The 16,629-nt window shown below is 42.7% G+C and overlaps 1 pseudogene; it reads left to right on the top strand.

Moving 5' to 3' along the window:
* The first annotated feature begins 9,514 nt into the window (after positions 1 to 9,514).
* On the top strand, positions 9,515 to 15,113 carry LOC103599992 (annotated as a pseudogene).
* Positions 15,114 to 16,629: the final 1,516 nt, after the last annotated feature.

Raw genomic sequence — 16,629 nt, 5'->3', positions numbered from 1 at the left:
TCACTTCAGAAGGTTTCATATTCTGCAAGTGTGGTCCAGAACTGAACTCCATAGATTTTACATCTTGAAGCTTTGTCCCCAGGATCAACTTAGAATATTTCACATCTTGAAACTGTGGGCCTGAGTTGAAACCCATAGGTTCCCCTCCTTGAAGGTTTGTCTCTGGTATTAACTCAGAAGATGTCATAACTTGTAACTTTGGACCATGGTTGAACTCCACAGATTTCATATCTTGAATCTTTCTCCCTTGAATCAATTCACATTTTCTACTTTGTTTCTGTGGTCCACAGTTGAATTCCACTGATTTCATACCTTGAACCTTTGTCCCTGGGATCACCTCAGAAGATTTTATACCTTGAAAGTGTGGTTCACAACTTAACTCCATAGATTTTACATCTTGAAGCTTTATACCCATGATCAGCTCAGGAGATTTTTTGTCTTGTAGTTGTGGGCCTGAGTCCAGCTCTATAAATTTTACACCTGGAAACTTCCTTCCCAGGGTCAAATCAGAAGATTTCTCACCTTGTAACTTTGGACTAGGTTTGAATTCTTCAGATTTTACACCATCAAGTTTTTCCCGTGGGATCACTTCAGAAGATCTGACACCCTTTAAGTGCAGTCCAGAACTGAAACCCGTAGATTTTACATCTTGAAGCTTTATACCTGTAATCAACCTAGAAGATTTCACATCTTGCAATTGTGGGCCTGAGCTGAATCCCACCACTTTTACTTCTTGAAGCTTTGTCCTTAGTATTGACTCAGAAGACTTCACAGCGTGCAACTGAGGCCCAGGTTTGAAATGTGTAGATTCAGTGCCTTGAGTCTTGGTCCCCATAATCAAATCAGAAAATGGTATACCTTTCAACTGTGAACTGGGGTTTAACTCAATACATTTCATATCTTGGGACTTTGTCTCAGGTGTTAACTTAGAAGATTTTACACTTTGCCACTGTGGCCCAGAGTTGAACTCAGATTTCACATCTTGAAGCTTTGTTTGAAGAGCCAACTCAGATGATTTAATACTTTTCAAGTGTAGTAGGAAATTCAGCTCTACATTTTTATCACTTTTAAATTGTAGCCCTTGGTTTAATACTCCAGATTTCACCACTGGAAGCTGTGGCTCTTGTGTAAACACTAGAGACTTCACACCTTGAAGCTGTATTCCTGGGGGTGACTCTAAGGGTTTTACTTCTTGCAGCTGTTGTCCTCGGGTCAACTCAGAAGATTTCACATCTTGCAAATGAAGTTCAGGTTTGAATGTCATAGAGTTTATATCACAGAGCTTTAACCTGGAATTCGGGTCACATGATTTCATACTTCTCAACAGCCCAGGTTTCAAATCAATAAGTTTGAACCCTTGAGGTTGATGTTCCAGGAGTGATGCCAAAGGTTGTATACCTTGGAGCTTTGGCCTTGAAGTCAACTTAAATGACTTCACACCTCCCAACTGTATGGGAAGTTTTGACTCTGCAGGTGTGATACCTTGAGATTGTGACCTAAGATTTAACCCTACAGATTTCACACCTTGGAACTCAGGTCCTGGAATCCACTGAACACATCTCATACTTCCAAGTTTGGCTTCGTGATTTAACTCCACAGTTTTCATACCTTGAAGCTGTGGCTCTGAGGTTGACACCAAAATTTTCCCCTTTTGCAGCTGTGGTCCTGGAGACAACTGAGACAACTCAGGGGTCTTCACAAACTGCAACTGTGGCCCAAGGTTGAACTCCATAGATTTTTCACCTTGAGATTTTGGCCCTAGAGCCAATTCAGATGACTTCAGACCTCCCAACCCTGTGGAAAGTTTTGACTCTGCAGGTTTGACACTTCGAGATTGTGAACTAAGATTTAACCCTAGAGATTTTACACTTTGTGTCTCATGTCCTGGTATCCACTGAACACATCTCATACTTCCAAGCTCAGGCTCTTTGTTTAACTCCACAGTTTTCACACATGGAAGCTGTGGCTCTAAGGTTGACTCCAAGGATTTCACTTGGTATAACTGCGGTTCTGAGGTGAACTTAGGAAATTTCATACTTTGAAAGTCTGGTTCATGTTTGAACTCTTTATCTTTTACTTCTTGAAAATCTGGTTCTGGAGTCAGTTCAGATGATTTTGTACATTTCAACTGTAGCTCAGAGTTGAGGTCTACAGATTTTTCACCTTCAGATTTTGGCTCTGGAATTAACTTCAAAGACATTACACCTTCTGACTCATACCCTCTCTTCAGTTGCTCTAAATTCACACAATGCTGCTCTGGCGAGTTTACAGATATCTGACCGTCCTGTTCAGGCCTAGGAGTTAAATCCACAGGTGCCATCCCTCTCAACTGTTGCTTTGTGGCTAAATCCACAGATTTCACTCCTTGAAACTCTTGCTTTCTGGTTACATTCACAGATTTAACTACCTGTTTCTTTAGCCTTTGGGTCAACTTCACAGATTTTATACATTGCAGATGTGGATCTGCAGTCTCCTCTACAGATTTTAAACTTTGAAGCTTTAAACATGGGGTAATCTCCACAAATTTCATATCTTGCATTTGTAGCTCTGAAGTCAACTTCTCAGATTTCACACCTTGTAGCTGAGGCCCTTGAAGCACCTTCATAGATTTAACACCTTGCATCTTTGGCCCAAGTGTCAATTCCACAACTTTTAAGTCTTGCAGCTTTGTGTCTGGGACCAATTTCACAGTTTTTAAATCTTGAATTCTTGAACCTGGAGTCAATTCCACAGATTTCTCACCGTGAAGCTTGGAATCAGGAGTGAATTCCACAGATCTGACATCTTTTATCTGTGACCCCAAGGTTTTTGTCACAGATTTCACACCTTCCAGCCGTGGACTTGGGGTTATCTTCATAGATTTTATACCTTCCAGACATGGCTCTGGAGTTAAGGCCACAGATTTCATATCTTCCAACTGTGATCCTGAGGTCAGCAGCTCAGATTTTAAATCTTGAATCTTTGAGCCTGGGGTCAGCTCCCCTGGCTTCAGACCTCTTTCCTGTGGCTCTGCGGTTAACACCATAGATTTGACATCTTCCACCTCTGGCTTTGATGTTAGCTGCATAGATTTCATACCTCTCAAACTCAGATTTTAAATCTTGAATCTTTGAGCCTGGGGTCAGCTCCCCTGGCTTCAGACCTCCTTCCTGTGGCTCTGCGGTTAACACTATAGATTTGACATCTTCCACCTCTGGCTTTGATGTTAGCTGCATAGATTTCATACCTCTCAAATGTGGTCCTGGGGTTAACTCCATAGATTTCATATCTTCTAGCTGTGGCTCTGGGGTCAGCTTCTCAGGTTTTAAACCTTGAAGCTTTGAGACTGGGGTCCACTCCACAGGTTTTATATCTTGCAGCTGTGGTCCTTGGATGAATTCAGAAGATTCCATACCTTGAAACTGTAGTCTTCTGGTTAAATCAGAATGGTTTATACTTGGCAACTGTGGCCCAGGAGTCAACTCCATAGATTCTACATTTGATGTCTGTGTCTGTGAGAGTAATTTAGAAGAAATGTCACTTTCAAAGCTTGGAAATTGGTTCCCTGCTATGTGTTTTACACCTTGAAACAGTGGCTCTGGTACTAACAATACTTGGCAACTGTGGCCCAGGAGTCAACTCCATAGATTCTACATTTGATGTCTGTGTCTGTGAGAGTAATTTAGAAGAAATGTCACTTTCAAATCTTGGAAATTGGTTCCCTGCTATGTGTTTTACACCTTGAAACAGTGGCTCTGGTACTAACAACTCAGGCTTGGCCCCTTGCCTCTCTGGTCTGGGGGTCAACTCAAAAAATTTTACATATTGTAGTTGTGGCCCTGAGTTTAACTCTGAAGATTTTATACCTTGAAGTTGAGTTCCTGGTGTCAAATCAAAAAATTTGATGTCTTGTAGCCATGGCCCTAGGTTAAGCCCCACCTGTTTCACACCTTGAAGCTCTGGAAACATCTTTGCTAAATTGGAATCTTGAAGCCCTAACTCTGGAGTCACCTCTGCAGAATTCCCATCATGAAACATTGATCCTGGGATTTGCTTCCCAAGTTTGACATCTTGAAGCTTTGGTCCTGAAGTCAATTCAGAAAATTTGACATCTTGCAACCATGATCCTGGGTTTGGTTCCACAAATTTCATACCTTGAGGTTGTGGTTCTGGAGTAAACTGTACAGATCTGACACTTTGATGCTTTGGCTCTGGGATAAAATCTGACAATTTGATTTCTTGCATTGAGGAACCTAGGGTCAGTTCATCAGGTTTCACACCATAATGTGGGGTCCTTGAGATTAAATCTACAGGTTTTTCTCCTTGAAGAAATGGTCCTGGAGATAATTTTGAAAATCTGACACTTTGCAAAGGTGGCCCTGGGGTCAATCCAGAAGATTTCATACTTGGCTGCCAAGAGCCTAGATTTAAATCCACAGATTTTACACCTTGGAGCTGTGCCCCCTTAGTCAAATGCTCCAATAACATACTTTGTAGCACTGGCCCTGGTGTCAGCCTCTCAGATTCTACCACTCCTGTAGTTGACTGTTGGATTAAATTCACATGTTTCACATCTTCCAGTTGTGGCTCTGGATCCAACTGCCTGGACTTTACTCCCTGGCGCTGTGGTACTGGGGTCAAGTCTGTAACATGTGGTTTTGGTCCTATATTTAAATTTGTAGATGCCACCACTAATGGGGATGACTCAGAGGTTAACTCCACAGATGTCAAATTTTGCAGTAGCGGCTCTGACTTCTCATATTGCCTCCCTGGTCCTAGAGTCAACTCCAGAGATCCTGTTTCTGAAAATGATGGTACTGGAATAGGCCCCTGTGTCTTATCAACTTGAGGCAATGCCAACCCCACAGTTTCTCTGTATTCATATTCTGAACTTAGGGGTATCTCTGATAACTCAGTAACTTCCAAACATGGTCCTAGATTCAGATGAGCAAACTTCATTTCTTGGGACTGTGGCTCTGTGGTCAACACCTCTGATTTCACATTTTGCATCTCTGATCCTGGTATATCTAGAAATTCTTGTGTTGTGCGTTGTGACACTGGAATATCCCTCATTGCTTTTACAAGTTGGATAACTGTCTCTTTAGTGCTTTGGAATGGCACTGAGCTCATCTCCATAGATTTTGAAGTTTGGCTCAGTGGCCCTGGGGTAATTTTTAAAGATGACTGTGTCAACCCAACAGGTTCTTCCACTTGGTGACAAGTGTCAGAGGTGAACTTCACTTCCGTTTGTTGATATACTGGCTCTGAGATTATTCCTAAAGATTCCGAGGCTTGGTGCCACGGACTTAATCCTTCAGGTTCTGTGGCTCGATGATATGGTTTGGGGTTTGTCTCTACAGATTTTACTGCTTGAAGGTGTGTTCCTGGGATCAATTCCCCATATTTCATACTTTGCACCTGTGTCTCAGGAATTAACCTCCTACATTCTACCATTTGAGTTTTCACATCTTCAAGCAATAATACTGGGTCTATCTTCTCAGACCTGATATCTTGTAACCACGGCTTTGGGTCCAATTCCATGGATTTTATATCTTTTTGTAGTGGACTTAGGGTCAACTCTACAGTTTTTATGCCTTGAAACTGTGGTGGTAGGGCCAAATGAACAGATTCCATACCTTGCAACTGTGAATCTGGGGTCAAACCCCCAGGTTCTAAAACATGTGGTTGTGCTGGTGGAATTATTCCGATGGAATCCATGGCTTGTAATAGTGCCACTGGAGTTACTTTCATATAATCCATGACTTGATGCAATGGTGTTGAGATAATTTCCAATGATTTTGTGCTTTGATGGACTGGCCCTGGAGTAGTCTTCACCTGTTCCATGACTTGACTTTGTGACCTTGGGGTCATGCCCACTGATTCTGTGACTTTATGCTGTGGCATTGGGGTCATTTCCACAGTTTCCATGACTCCGTGTTGTGGCCTTGGACTCATCTTTCCTTGTTTTGTGGCTTGATGGTCCAACATTGTGTTCATCTTTATTGACTCCATGACTTGACATTGTGGCTTTGGGGTCATTCCCGCTGAGTCTAAAATATGTGAATGTGATTTATCAATCATCCCCATGGAATCCATGACTTCTAGCAATGCTACAGGAGTTACTTTCACATCATCTGTGACTTGATTCAGTAGTCTTGAGGCCATCTTCTTTGATTCCATAATTTGGTGCTGAGGCCTTGGAGTTACCTCAACTGATTCAGTGACTTGATTTGGTGATTTGGGAGTTATGTTCACTGTTTCCATGGCATCCACTGGCTTCACAACCTGATTTGGTGGCCGTGGAAACAAACCCACAGACTCTCTTACTTCCGAGTGTGATTCTGACATCATCCCCATTGAATCCATGACCTGAAGCAATGCCAGTGGAGTTACCTTTATGCTATCTGTGACTTGATGTGATAGCGTTGGGGTCAACTCCACATTAGTCACTTGTGTCTTATGCTGCTGTGTCCCTTCTTTTGGAAGACCTATGACCTTATGCTGTATACTAAGCTCTAGCAAGTGTTTTGGGTCCTTTTTCCGTAAAGCAGTTTCCTCTTGAATTATGTCAACTCTTAAACTTCTGGGAGGTGGAGTGCCCATTGACATAACTAGAGGCTTGGATCCAAGGATTTGGGGGCCACCCTCAGGATGTAATTGTTTACCTGAGATAAGTGACTGTGAAATTTTTGTTTCTGTCCCATTTAATCCAGATTCCGTTCCAATGTTCATATGAAGCAGTAATGATGGAAGGTCTGGGGATTTACTGTTGATGTTTTGCTCAGTGCTTTGATGAATGGACATAGGTAACTGGGTTTGGGGCTTCTCTGGTTCAGGGACTCCTCCTTGTACTTCAATTAAATAATTCAGCATTGCCCATGATTCCCTCACAGGCAGAGGCACTGTTTGTTCCTGCAAAGTACAAACCTTCCAAGACATATGTCCTTCTAGCTGCCCCCTAGTCAAAGGAGAGAGTGGGATTGGAGCCCACCCTGGGTGTTGTGGCTTCTCCTTGGAAACAGAATTTGGCCCATAACCTGATGTCAAATGACTCTTGCTCCGTCTCTCATCTTTTGTTTTCTTTTGTTGTTTGCAGAAATTTAGGGGTTCAAAAATAGAGTTGATGAAAGAGCTTTGAGGTTGTAAGGGTGAAAGACCTGCCAAATTATGGAAAAGTTTTGATTTCTCAGGATCTGACAGCTGAAAAGGAGGCAGGGATGTGCCTGGGTTTCTGAACACAGAAGGTTGCTTTTTGGGAGAAACAGGTAAACTATGGCTCCGGAATTGCCAGTTTCCTCCTTCAGAAAAGACAGGAAGGTGAGACAGGCTGCAGTTGTTGCATGATGATCCTGAAGAGATGCTGTGGTCAGTATAATGTTTTGCCTTCTTACAGTTACAACAGGGTAGAACAGCCTCCTGAGCCACAAGAAAGGAGGAGGTGGAGGAAGAAATCTTATCCTGTGGTTTGGGCAAACCCAGTTCCATAAGACATGATCTAAGAAATAAAGAGAAAAGTTTTTACTTGCTTTGAAGTAGGAAAAGGAAAAGTAGGAAAAAGAAATAGAGTGACTATTTCTTTGCAAAATATTTTTGGCCTGAGGGAGAATTGGAAAAAAGAAAAAAACTTGCTTTCCCCAACATTAGTTACTTATGGAAAGAAGTCCTCCACTAGGACAAAGGGAAGCAACTGTTCCCATTCCACTCAGAAATGATCCTTACCAGTTTGAACCCAGAATTTCCCCTACTGCCCAAACTAATTTTCTTCTTCCCCTTCCTCCCTCCCTCTCTCTCTTCTTCTCTCTTTCCCTCCCTTCCTCCCTCCCTCTCTCACCCAGAAACTACATTCCTGACCTTGCACTTTCCAGGTGTTGGAAAATTTGTTGAAGACTCCTGTTCATTGACCAGAATACATACTCCTGGGCCGAGGATGCAGGAAGTCCTGAAACACTGAATGCAACAGAGTATGTCAGTGTAACTGAAGTGATATTAAAGTACCAGTAAGGAGCTTCAGCTGTGCCCTTCAGATGGAGTTACTTGGAGGCAGCAAGAGAGAAGAGGGCCTTGGCGGCCCCCAGGACAGCAAGACTACTAATAGCGTTCACATGGACCCACGCAGGAGCGAGGAGCCAGAACAACTGAAAAAAGGGAGCCATTCAGAGGCTGGTGAGTCATTGCAAGGGACCAGTGCGGAGCCCGTCCCATGGGAAGTGTTTGGAGCACGGGCGGTGGGGGAGACAGGCCCACTGGGAGAACACTGGGGCACAGCAAGGACAGCTGATCTGCCCCCCAATCAGCACAGGACCACTCAGAGGAGACTGGTCAGGAATGCAGAATGGCATGGGGTGCAGTTTGATGAAAAAACTCAGGCCCAGATCAGAGATTCTACAGAACACAGACCCACCAGGTCTCTGGAGAGCCGGAAGTACATACAAGGTCAACCATTAAACCCTGAGCTGCACAAAAAGCCTTCCCTAGGGAAACAGCAGCAAAGTAGCAATTTAAACAACCACACAGCTCAAGTACTGGTTCCCATAGGAAGTTCCCCCATGTTAGAAGCAAAGGACGAAAAGTTAGTTCCGGCCCAGGCACCCCATCAGCACCTTGGGGCCTGCCTGGGTACTGGAGGCTTGGATCTGGGGACCAGACCCCACTCCCACTTCGAGGCAAACTGCACCAGTGCCTCGGGGCCAGCCTGGGGACCTGAAGCATGGAGAAGGGGACTGGACCCCCCCTCCCACAACCAGGCATACTACGCCAGCACCTTGAGGCCTGCCCGGGGACTCAAAACAAGGAGAAGGGGACTGGACCTCTCTCCCACAACCAGGCACACCAAGCCAGTGCCTTGGGGCCCGCCCATGGTCCTGGGGCATGGAGAAGGGGACCGGACCACCCTCCCACAACCAGGCACACCATTCAGCACCTCAGAGCCCACCTAGGGACCCAGGGCACAGAGAAGGGGACCAGACCTCTCTCCCACAACCCAGCATACCAAGCCAGTGCCTTGGGTCCTACCTAGTAACCTGAGGCATGGAGCCAGGAACCAGACCCTCCTCCCACAACAAGGCACACCATGCCAGTACCTCGAGGCCCACCCAGGGACCCGCGGCAAGGAGAAGGGGACTGGACCTCTCTCCCACAGCCAGGGACACCATGCCAGCACCTCAGGGCTTGCCCAGCCCAGAGGCATACAGAAGGAGACTGGACCCTCCTCCCACACCAGGCACAAAATGCCAGCACCTCGGGGCCCACCTGGGTACCCAAGGCATGGAGAATGGGACTGGACCCTCCTCCCACAACCAGGCACACTCCGCCAGTACCTCAGGGCCTGCCCAGGGACCCCGGACATGGAGAAGGGGACTGGACCCCTCTCCCACAGACAGGCACATGGCACCAGCGCCTTGGGGCCTGCCCAGGGACCAGAGACATGGAGAAGGGGACCAAACACACCCCACAACCAGGCATACCACCAGTTCCAAGAAGCATGCCAAAAACAGCACCTCCACGTGGGTGGCCCACCACAGCCACCACAATAACCATGGCTGCCGTGAAGACGGCTAGATGCCACCACGCAGATGGTCCGCCAGCCAATGGAGTGCTGTGACACAAGGAGCATCACCAGCAGAGATAAAGAAAAGAGGAGGATATCTGTCTCCACAGAGCCCATTTCATAGTCACGGAAGAGACATCTGCTCTATGATAATATTGGGGGACCTGATCACATCTCTCAGCACTGGACAGATCATCTAGGCAACAAGTTAACAGAGTAACCATTATTCTTTCAGAAGGAGAGAAGAAATCTAGGGCAATTAGAGGGGGCAGAGCGAGGGAATGGGGAAGGGGAGAAGTTGGACAAGGGGCATAAAGAATAATTATGATTTGTAACAATATATATGCTAGTAATATTGATTTAATCACCGTATCTCAATGTTCAACCCCAAAAATATGTATAATCGATTTTGATTCAATAAATAAAATAAATTGTAAAAGATAAATAAATAAATAAAAATAAAGTACCAGTAAGAAAACCAGTAAGAAGAGAGATTTAACTTAGAAATTGTCATAGTGAGGGAGTAAAACAGAATACTAGATATTTTACTCCTACCTTTTACTGAGTTTATTGGTAGGTTAAGCTAAAGAGAGAAAGAATAGGCTATAGACAAACTTTACTCACCGTGTCAGGTCAGCTTCAAGGTAACCCATCTTGAGGATTTCTTCCCACTGTGGAACTGGGAGTAGGGATGAAGAATCTATTAGCATCATGACTATTGACATCATCTAGTCCAACTCCCTCACTTTGCAAATAAGGAAACGAAGAGGAACTCATGCCCAAGATCATAAAGTGGTAGAGCTCAGACTTAACCCAGATCGCAAGTTAAAAAAGGGACTATACTATGCTGTCTTCATCATGTAGTAAACGTAAGCCATTGGGAAGAACAGGAATAATCGTGGTAATAGCAAGTTGGAGTGGGGGAAACAGAGGTCATGATACATATCTTTTCCTCCAAAGGAGTCTATTCAGTATCTATGGTGGGGAAATAAAGGTACAGAAAATTCCCTCACCAAACACCTGGTAATTACCCTTTTATCCATTCTCCAGTCTCACCAAATTTCTTTCCAAAAGTATTGGGAAAAAAAGAAGCATAAAAGATTGCACAAAACAAGATGAGGAAAGGAAGCATGAGGAAAGAATCCTTGGAAAGAATTGTGGAGCTATTTGTATCTCTTTGGAAGTGGAGATGGCAGAAAAAATGGACATACTTCTTTCATTTACATCCTCTTTTTCAACCTCTTTCCACCTGCTATTTAAAGCTCAGGTCTTAAAGCAGACCCACAATTGATCTGTCATTAGCCTTGAGCTGAAGAGGAAAGGATAGGATCTTTCTTACCTGTGAATTTATGGATCTTTTTCAATTTATTCTGCTTTGAAGTCTAGAGAAGCACAAAAAGAAAAAATAAAATTAGGTTATGTTCTTGGTTAGAGACTTTATTGACAACACATCTCATCTTATAGATATCAGATATTGATACAATTGGCATCTATAACCACATCATTAGTTACCACCTTATTTATTTATTTGTAAATCATTTATTGAGTACTTACTAAGTTCTAGGTATCGTGTGAGGTGCTGCTGGGTCTACAAAGATAAATATGATCCTTGTATTCTAGAAACTTACAGGAGCAGGGAAAACAGTTGTCTAAACAGATAAGGTAAACTACCATCTGATAAATGCTGTAACAGAAATATAAATGTTAGGGAATACAAGGACAATGATTAACTTCCTAGGAGAGAAGGAAGAATTACTCAAGAAGTTGCCATTTGTACTGAAGTCTGAAGAATTAGCAGACGTTTTTAGATGAAGAAAGAGCATTCAGGGCAAGTGGGAACATCACCGAGAAGATAAGCACGTCATGATGGTTAGGTGCACTTTTGCTAAGTAGTGGGAGATGAGGAGGAAAATGTAGGTGAAAAACAGATTATGCCTAATGACGGAATTTTAATTTTATTCTGTGGGCCAGAATTTTCCAAATAGTAGTTAGTAAATTGGGTTTGTTTTTTTTCTTTTCTTTTCTTTTCTTTTAAAGATGGCCAGTAAGGGGATCTTAACCCTTGAGTTGGTGTTGTCAACACCACGCTCTCCGAAGTGAGCTGACCAGCCATCCCTATATAGGGATCCGAACCTGTGGCCTTGGTGTTATCAGCACCACACTCTCCCAAGTAAGCCATGGGCCGGCTCTAAATTAGGGAGTTTTCAAAGATGCTCCAGGATATTTTAAAGGAAGTAATGACATTTGTTACCATTTCAAATAAGACAAATATTTATTTCTTCTCTTTGAATCAGGACATCATTCTCTAAGAGTATATCAAAAGAGCCTACACAACAATCAGTGGGGACTCCTTGAATATCCTCATGACTCAATAACTAAGTTACTCCTAGCTGCAGTGGTAGTTTTGACCGTTAGACAGTTTTTAATTGATCATATACTTAGTCATATATTATTTAATAATTTACACCCATAATGGACCATTGATTAAAAACAAGAAGCAAAAGGAAAACCAATGTTGAAATAAAGATTAATAAGCTTACAAATGATCTTTCTATATATTTATCTCAAAATGATCTATACATATCACAAACCTAAATAGTCTGGAAATGCTGAATTAAATAAAACATCCTTTTAAATGCAGCATGTAGCTCCTCAAAAGACAGTAAGGGAAATCCCTGTAGGCCAACAAGGAAAAACTGGGGGGGAAAAAGTGGAAAGTCAGTTGATACTTGATGGAGTTTGGATGTGTTGTCTCCTCCAAAACTCATGTGGAAATTTGATTCCCAATGTGGCAGTGTTGGAAACTGATTGAATCATAGGGGTGGATCCCTTATGAATGGATTAATGCTCTCCCTGGGGGAAGGGGAGTAATGAGTGAGTTCTCACTCTATTAGTTCCCATGAGAGCTTGTTCTTTAAAAGACCCTGGAATCTCCTCTCTCTCTCTTGCTTCCTCTCACCATGTGATCTGCTTGTACCTGCCAGCTGCCTGCTGTTTTTCCACCATAAGTAGAAGCAGCCTGAGGCCCATGCCAGATGCAGCTGTCCCAGAATCATAAACCAAATAAACCTCTTTTCCTTATAAATTACCCCGTCTCAGGTATTTCTGTTATAGCAACACAAATGGACTAAAACAATACTTTAATGCCCTAGGTCATTTGCAGTGTCAGTCAGTAAGGGACTTGGGTTAACAACAAGGTAGGGACAAAAGACAAGGCTCATGTGAAGTGCGTATTTGGCCCCAGAAAAAAGCCAGGATTCTCAAAGTGCTACACGCTAGTGGAAAGGTGACTAGAAAAAAATCTGCCCATCAGATAAGGAAGTTTAAGCTATAGGTGGGGAAAAGAGTCTTCTCTAAGAATTTTAACTATGAGTCTATCCTCATACTGATTTGGAGTTCTAATTTATAATTTATACTCACTGTGTAGCCAAGAATGCTCAAACTGAAAATAAAAGTGGGGCAGCCCTAGGTTGGTAATGCTCTAGGGCAAAAGGCGAAAGTAAATGCAAATGTCCTTAGAAATTAAAAAGTAGAAGAGGAAGAAGAAAAACAGTTTGAATAACTGTATATTAATAAACATGAAAAAATATGATACGAAAATTGGGCAAAAAGAAATAGGTCATTTGAGTAGAACTATAAGTATGAAAGCAATTGATATAATAATCAAAGACATTCTCCATCAGACCTAATAAAAGAATTCACCAAGGTTTCTGAATGCCAGAACAACTTACAAATATCCATAGCATTTCTCTATGTGGCAAAAAACTATGCCTTGGGGTGAATGTCCCCCCAAAGCTTAATCCTCACTGTTAACTATTGAGGGTGGGAAATCCTAATATAATAATTAAAAGGTGGGGCCTTGAAGAGGTGATCAGATTGTAGGACCATGCTATATTGAATGGATTAAAAATGGTGGACATGGGCATGGTTTGGAGGGCTTTAAAAGGAGAGTAAATGAGGAGCTTGTTCTTTCTCTCACTCTCTGCTCTGCCATTTTTGCAATGTGATACCTGGCCGACACTGTCGCCACCAACAAGACCTTCACCAGCTATGTTCCCTGGACTTTGGACTTCCTAGTCTCTGAAACTGTAAGCAACAAATTTCATTTTCTTTATAAAATACCCAGTTCTGTGTATTTTATTATAAGCAACAGAAATGGACTAATACAAACTATAAAAATATAATTTAAAATAATAAAAGATATCCTTCATAATGGTAATAAAAATAATAAAGTATCAAGATCTTAAGCTAACCAAGAATACAGAAGACTTTCATGTAGAAAACCATAAAACTCTTAGAGTTTCTAAGGGTCTTTTCTGAAAGTCAGGATTCCCAATCCAGAGACAATGGTCCTCATAGAATGGATCCCAAAGGTGTAACTGAGAGTAACTGCAATAATATTGTTGACAGTTTTGATGCATGAACCTCTTGGAGTCCCTCATCTGTGGTAACTGTGCCTATAGTCTGTGCCATCCAGCAGTGAACCATTCTTCCTTGTATCAAGGGTTATGATGTGATTACTCAAGCCCAATCCAGGACTGGGAAAATAGCCACATTTGCCACATTGATTCTGCAGAAGATTGAATTGGATCTAAAGGCCACTCAGGCCTCGGTCCTGGCAGCCACTCAAGAATTAGCTCAGCAAGATACTGAAGGTGGTCATGGCATTAGGAGATTACATGTGTGCCTCCAGTCATGCCTGCATTTGGGGCACTAATGTGCATGCTGTGGTGCAGAAGCTGTAGATGGAAGCTCCCACATTATCATAGGTACCCCTAGCTACGTGTTTGGTATGCTTAACTGGAGATATCTGTCTCTCAAATACATCAAGATGTTTGTACCAGATGAAGCTGAAATGTTAATCCACAGATTCAAGAACCAGATCTATGACATATTACAAAGGCTTAGCAGCAACACCGAGGTGGTTTTGCTGTCAGCTACGGTGCGTTCCAAAGTGCTCAAGGTGACCAAGAAGTTCATGAGTGACCCCATTCAGATTCTTGTCAAGAAGGAAGATTTGACCCTAGAGGGTATCCACCAATTCTACATCAATATGGAATGAGAGGAGTGGGAGATGGACACACTGTGTGACTTGCATGAAGCCTTGACCATCACTCAGGCAGTCATCTTTATCAAAGGAAGGTCAATTGGCTCAGTGAAACAATGCATGCCCAAGACTTCACTGTTTCTGCCATACATAGAGATATGGACCAAAAGCAATGAGATATGATCATGGAGGAGTTCTATTCTGGCTCTAGCAGAGTATTAATTACTACTGAACTGCTGGCTAGAGGCACTGATGTGCAGCATTTCTTCAGTCATGAGCTATGACCTTCCCACCATAAGAAAAACCATATCCACAGAATTGGTCATGGTGGACATTTTGGCCATAAGTGTGTGGCTGTTAACATGGTGACAGTGCTAGACAAGAGGACTCTTTAACACGTTGAGACCTACAACATCTCCATTGAAGAGATACCCCTCAGTGTTGCTGATCTTGTCTGAGAGCAGCTATTCTCCTACCTGGTCCCAGCCGGTGTTCAATCCTGGGGGGCAGAGGGGAACAGAAGGAGTGGGGAGGGAAGGAAGCCAAGAAATGGACATCTTCTCATTTTTTTCTTTGAATAAATGTCACTCTTCTTTCCATTATCACGCATTTTTAATTTTATTCAACATATTTTAGCACTTGTACATATTAGTGGGGTACAGTGTGTTGTTTCAATACATGCATATACTGCACAATGATTCACTCAGAATAGATAGCATATTCTTGTACCCATTAGTCCACCTCTTTTTCTCCCACTCCCCACTCCATACCACCACCTGAGGCAAAAGAAAGAACCGTGAATATTTTAGGCACCCTTTCTTTGGGGTAGGTTCTTGCCCCAGGTGTTCTCTCTTCTCCCAAAAAACACTAATCCATTTCCCTAACCTAGTCACCTCCAGATCACAGAGGCTCTCTCCACCCCAGCTGAATTCCTCTGAAAATGATTCAAGGAGCTATAATATGTCACTCAACGTCATTTGCTGGACCAAATGTGGAGAAAGTACCCCTGAGTGAGGTTGCCCAGGAAATTGTTCCCAGGTTGCGGGGAGTACGGGATACAAACTAGTTGCTATTTTTACATTGTTTTGTATTTATTGATTTAGGAAACAAACACAAAATTCTGAAAAAGATGACTTGGAAACTGAAAAAAAAAAAAAAAAAAAAAAAAAAAAAAAAAAACTCTAATGAAAGACATAGAAGATTATCTAAATAATTGGAGAGATATTTCAGGCTCTTGGTCAGGATAATTAAAAATTTTAAAGATGTCAGTACTCCCCAAATTAAATAATACACTAATGCATTCCCAATCCATATTTCAGTTGGAATGTTTCAAGAACTTGTTAAATTCTCCAAAATTTATATGACAAAATAAAAGTCCACTAATAGCTAACTCAACCTTAGAAAGAAGAGCAAAGAGGGCCAGCCCGTGGCTCACTTGGGAGAGCGTGGTGCTGACAACACCAAGTCAAGGGTTAAGATCCCCTTACCGGTCATCTTTAATTTTTTTTATTTATTTATTCTTTTTTTTTTTCTTTTGTCCTTTTTTTGAGACCGGCCGCACCGTGCTCAGCCGAGCACACCAGCCATCCCTATATAGGATCCGAACCCACAGCAGGAGCGCTGCTGCGCTCCCAGAGCTGCACTCTCCCGAGTGCGCCACAGGCTCGGCCCCCGGTCATCTTTAAAAAAAAAAAAAAAAAAAAAAAAACGAAGAGCAAAGAAGGGACTTGTGTACCAAATACTGAGACACACTAAAAAATGATAGGTAATAGAAACAAGGAACAAATAGACCAGTGGAACAGAATAGAGAGCTGAGAGGCAGACTTATTTATAAATGGCATCTTAATATAACAAAGAGAATCCTATAAATCAATGGAAAAATTATTCTTTAGCAAACGGTAATAGAACTGGCCAAGAAAAATAAAATTGGATCACTTCCTGAAACCATATATAGAGGTGGACTCCAAGTGTATTAAAAACTAAAATGTGGGGCCGGCCCAGTGGCGCACTGGATAAGGGCGCCGCTTGGGAAGCGCGGCGGCGCTCCCGCCCGGGA

The sequence above is a fragment of the Galeopterus variegatus genome, unplaced genomic scaffold, assembly GCF_000696425.1.
Source record: "Galeopterus variegatus unplaced genomic scaffold, G_variegatus-3.0.2 Scaffold3176, whole genome shotgun sequence".
Taxonomy (NCBI): domain Eukaryota; kingdom Metazoa; phylum Chordata; class Mammalia; order Dermoptera; family Cynocephalidae; genus Galeopterus; species Galeopterus variegatus.
This window is presented reverse-complemented; position numbering and strand designations above follow the sequence as displayed.